Here is a 5,452-nt window from a genome sequence, read left to right as displayed (position 1 = left end):
TGGGAAGGCTGGGCGCACGGGGGTGCCGCCGGCTTCGGTGATTACAACTCCTGGAAACCTCTCCCCTGCAGCCTTTCCGCGCTTGTCAGATTTGGAAGTCAGCTTTTATAGGCTGCTATAAAGCCATAAAGCAGTTTAAAGGGCAATTAAAGGAGAGATGTCATGTGAGCTGGGCCTGTGGAAAGGGAAGTCACCCGCTCCGGACGGGGACTGCAGGTAATTCCTCTGTTTGTGTGTGAGTTTCATTGCAGAAGTCGAGTCTGTGTGTCTTTGAATCACGCAGGGGCACACCTGTGGCTTCGGCCCTCCCCGCCTCCACACTCACGCAGCGACCGGTGAGACAAGTCGTTGGACAAAGGCCAGCCTGTCCTGCCTCCCTGGCGTGTAAACAGTTTGGGATGCTGTTCACTGCAGAGAACAGGGAACATTCTAGATCGGGGCTACAGCAAGTGAAAGCCAAAGGTGGAACAAGGGTGAGCTGTGCGCTGCCTGGCCCACTGATCTGGAATACGCGAGCACCCTAGTTCCCAGCATCCTCCACGATCAGGAAGAAAACAAAATCCTCACGCTCAGGAAAGAGAAAACACCTTTAATCTGGAGGAGCTGAAGACGTAACTCCAGTCAGTTTCGGGGAATAAAGCCAAATTATAACCACGTAACCACTATTTCTGTTTTTACTCTTATCATCCATCACTTCCAATCCTTGGAGGTTTACTGGTTCCTGAACAGGCGGAACCACAGCGGCCTCTGTCGCTCTGAGCAGCCTGGTGACAACACTCACCCTTTGGAGAAGCAGGGACTAAAGCTGCTCGGTCCGTTCTTTTCTGAGCAGAGAGACTGGGGGGGGGGGGGGGGGGGCATTAATTAGCTGTGTCAATTTCGACTGGGCCACCAGGTGCCCAGACATTTGACCAGACATTGCTCTGAGGGTTTTTTGTGAGAATGTTTTCCTTTTTCCTCTTTGATTAATCATTACAGCTACCTTTATCGTGACCTGGCGACGCCAAACAGACATGGCTGCCATCTTTGCAACAATCCTGGCAGATGAGTCATGTCAGAGATAAGGAAACGAAGGTTCGAAAATGCCAGGGTGCTGACATCACCCAGCGCCAGTTGCTGGCTAGTCCCGAAACACTAGCCGACCACTCGGGCTCGTCTTCACCGTGTTTACTGAGGCTGGGCGAGCAGAACTAAATCAAACTAACAGAGCGGTTCCAGAAGTTGCAAGAGCTGCAAAGTCAGTCTAAACTACCAAAAAAAAAAAAAAACAAAACACATAAATGAAAAACTGTAACTACCACACCAGGAAAAAAGTAGCTCCTACCGTGAAAAAGTCACTGAGGGTAAATTTAAAATCTTGGTAATCCCATATTCACGGATTCAAAATGTTGGGTTGAGGAGCCTCTGTAGCTGATATAAACTGTAATTCTATGCAGTATAAACTGTAATTTATTTGTAGGAATTAACATAAAATTTATTTCCTATTCATAAAGGGTAGGTGATTGAAATCAAGATCATGTAACGTGCTCACTTTGGCCAACACTCGAAGAGTTTCGACTTCTTTCCCCCAAAATATTATTCTTCTTTCATTAACTTTTTTTAAAAAAGATTTTATTTTTAGACAGAGGGGAAGGGAGAAACAGAGGGAAAGAAACATCAGTGTGTGGTTGCCTCTCACGTGGCCCCTACTGGGGATGTGGCCCACAACCCAGTCATGTGCCCTGACTGGGAATCGAACTAATGACCTTTTGGCTTGCAGCCCATGCTCAAAAAATACTGATATTATTATGCAGTTCTGCCCCTGTGCCTTTTACCTTTCTGCCCCAAGGAAGAAAGATATGAAAAATGCACACATTCAAAACCACTCCATGAAAAGCTGAGATGCTGATGGTAGGAGAGAAGAAAGCAGTGGAATAAAAGTTTTATAAACCAGAGATTATTTTGTTTATGTTAGGTAAAGGGATTTCTTCATGTTATTTTAATAAAAGGGAATTTTTTAGGTAAAAACCAATATTCAATATTACAAAACAAAGAGAACTGTGTATAATCACTGCATCAAAAGCTTTCAAGAGACTCAACTGAAATTCTTCAGTTGACAAACATGGTTTGAAGGGGTAGTGAAATTATTTTTATGGCTACAGCAAGAGTCTTATTTCCTGTTGGCCCCCAAACAGATGTTTCATTGCCCAAATAAGTAGGTTCTCCACCGTAGAAAAACTATTCTTGTGTGATTGGTTTCTATCTTGACCTCTGCTCCAAGTTCAGACAACTTCTTAGAGGTCTCTGACACAAATTCGGAACAGTCACAGGGTTCGAACCATGTCTCCGCCCCTTGTCTGGGCTGACTGGGATGGTCCAGGACCCATAATAAATCCATTGCATTGTCCTCTTTCCACCACTTGGCCATCGTGTGAAGTGTGCCTCCTGATGCGGTTGCTACTTGAACTCACATCCCATCTTCCTTCCGGTATCATCAGTTCCTACCAAAAGGCAGGCAGCTCCTTGACGACACCAGAAGGGGCCTTCATTTCCGGTTGGAGCTGGGGAAATGTGCGGCTTCCCAATTGGAAAAGCGTGTACTGTCCCATTCTGTAGTTCTTGCCAGTTGCAGTCCCCTGGCATCCATCCAATGGCATCATGCGTAATTGTCACGTGTCCCAGGAGGTCTCCGTTTGTGAATTGCTGTACTGGGGCCTGTCACGGAAAGGTTCCAGTGACATCGTGACCCTTCACACCTGGGATACGTGAGCCAGCTGGACAGAAAGCGAATTTAGCTTGACAGTAAGGATCTGGTGCTGGATGGAAGGAAAAGTGTCTTTTTCTTCCATAATTCAGGTCAGCCCTGATCCTCAATCACCTCTTCCCTGGCTCAAGTATCCTGAGGAAGCAAGCCCCAGGGCTGCAGGGCTGCAGGCAGCCAGCAGGGGCCACTCCAGAGCTCTCAACTTGGTGCTCCATCCAGTATGCCCCAGGTGTCCCCTGGCACCTCACCACTCAGCAGCATGACCAGGACACCCAGGCCTGCACACCGGCACTGGCCTGGCTGCCCCCCACCCCACCCTGCTGTAGGACCCGGTGAGGGTGTGTTGGATGAATAGAGCAGATTGACCTCCCCAGGGTGGGTGGGCCTTGCTCAATCAGTTAAAGGCCCGAAGAGACCCTCCTGACTCTGCCCGCTGGCGGCCTTCAAGCTGGGACGCGCCCTGGCCTGCCTTCAGGCTTGAACCGGAGGGTTAGCTCTTTCTGAGTTTGGAGCCCACGGGCCGTCAGACTGAAGCTATACCACAGGTTCTCCTAAGTTTCCCGCTTTGCTGCTTGGCCCTACAGATCTTGGGAATTCTCAGCCTCCGTAACGGCCATTTTTTATTTAAAAAAAAAAATCTCTATTTAGAGCCCTGACTGGTGTGGCTCAGCTGGTTGGGCAGCATTCTGCAAAGCGAAGGGTCGGCGCAGGTTCAATTACCAGTCAGGGCACATGCCTGGGTTGCTGGTTTGGTCCCCGGGTCCAGGTGCATATGAGAGGCCACAATGTTTCTCTCTCACATCAGTGTTTCTCTCCCTCTCTCTCTCCCTCCCCCTCTCTCTAAAAAGAATGAATAAATGAATAAATAAATAAACACATTCTTCCTATTGGTTCTTTTTATCTGGAAAACACTGACACACTGACTGTGGCTTAACCCCTGCAATTTAAGTGCAGCCCCAACAATTTCCGCAGCCTCCCGTAAGTGACCTCCAGTTCAGCTCACAGTGTGACAGACGACTCCTACACCCGGGCTCCGTATCAAACTGCACTGAGACGCCCTCGTTCACCCACCCCTGCAACAAACCTTGTCCAAGTTCCTGCGCGGCGCCAGACACGGCTCCAGGCCCAGCAGCAATGAATAAAAGACAAAAAACCCTGCTTTCGTGAAGCTCAAGAAAGTCATAAAGTGGACTCAATGTCATGTGGTACAGACAAGGGAGACAAAGGAAGCAGAGGAGGAGGGCAGACTGCTGGCATGGGGGTGGAGTTACATGGTATGTAACTTTAAATCAAGCGGTCAGGGAAGAATCCTCCGAGATGTTTCTTGAGGAAAGACCTGAAGGAGGCAAGAAACGCACTCACTCAGCAGGTATTTCTTAATCACAAAGTTTGGTTTGGGTGGCCTACTTAAAATGTAGTTTGAAATATTCCCATTACCTGACGATTAACATCTTTTTGTATTATTTCAGTTCTATTGATGGTCCAAACTCCTAAAACTTTCCAGTAAAGATGAGCAAATACATTGGTTTAGTATCACCTACTGACCTGCAAGTTTGTTACTTTAAGCCGGATGGTGGGAAAGAACAGTGTGAACTTCCCAGGTATCCCCTCAAGTACGGGACAGTTCTCAGCATGCGCTCTCGGTGTGGATGATGTCATCGTGACTCCGTGTGGATGATGTCATGGTGTGTCAGGGACGGTGGGCAAGGTACAGCCCCTACTAACAAGGCTCAGCCAGATTCATCACCCCACCTCCCTGTCTGCTTGATCATCTGAAATAGGACGACTTCAAGGGAAGAACATCACGTTTGTTTTTACTCAACTCCTGTCTGCTCTGGCACTTTGCACAGAGCATTTATGAAAGTTTACGAATTACATTCACTAAATGACAGGCTAGCCCCTTCTGGACCTCACAAAAGTGACCAGCGAAGGACCAAGGATGAGTTTAAAAGCGACAGGGCAGAGGGAGCTGCTTTCGCAGCTACTGGCAACCCCCAAACAGTGGTATGAGAGATGACTGATATCTCCAACTAGAATAGGATATGGGTAGGGTGCTATGTCCGGACTCTGGTCAAAACGCCCTCTGGTCAAAACGCCCTCCCTCCACCTGTTCTACGGGGTGTCTTTTGCCACCGACCTCAAGACTCAAAGCCTCCGCAGGAGAGGAGACGGTCAGCAAGAGGCGGCAGGAGGGGCTGCTCAGTCCTTCGGACGGAACAAGGCCCGCCCACCCTGGGGAGGCCACCCGCTCACCTCAGTGCACCGGCTCCCCTGGGTTTCAGGATGTACTTGCTGATCCCGTCTCCCCCTGCAGGAACCCGCTGTTGTCCCACCCTAGAACACACCCCTTGGCCTGTCTGTCTGCTCTTTGCTGCCGTGAACACCAGCACTCGGGACTGTCAGTCACGTATCTACCGGCTGGTGGCTGTCATCTGCAAGTGTGACATTTCTTCAGGGACACTGCTTGGACTCAGGTTCGGGCACCTGCTTGAAAAGCACCGCCCCTTTTCAGGTGTCTGAAAGTTTGGATATTTTAGTTGCATTTCAGTTTAAGAAAGACGTCTATCGCATGTAGATGTGGGGTGAAAGCTTCCTTCCTGAACACACTCCCTCACTAAGGGGTCCCCGTAAATAAGGGGTGCCTTTGAGGGAGGCAGCTTCGGGCTTCTCTGCGGTTAGCTCTGCTCCTTGGAAGCTTCGGGAGATCCC

General features: G+C 49.2%; 1 pseudogene; it reads right to left on the bottom strand.

Annotated features, from left to right (window-relative positions):
• Positions 1–1,734: 1,734 nt before the first annotated feature.
• On the bottom strand, positions 1,735–4,194 carry LOC114512466 (annotated as a pseudogene).
• Positions 4,195–5,452: the final 1,258 nt, after the last annotated feature.

This window comes from Phyllostomus discolor, chromosome 15, assembly GCF_004126475.2.
Source record: "Phyllostomus discolor isolate MPI-MPIP mPhyDis1 chromosome 15, mPhyDis1.pri.v3, whole genome shotgun sequence".
NCBI classification, from domain to species: Eukaryota; Metazoa; Chordata; class Mammalia; order Chiroptera; family Phyllostomidae; genus Phyllostomus; species Phyllostomus discolor.
This window is presented reverse-complemented; position numbering and strand designations above follow the sequence as displayed.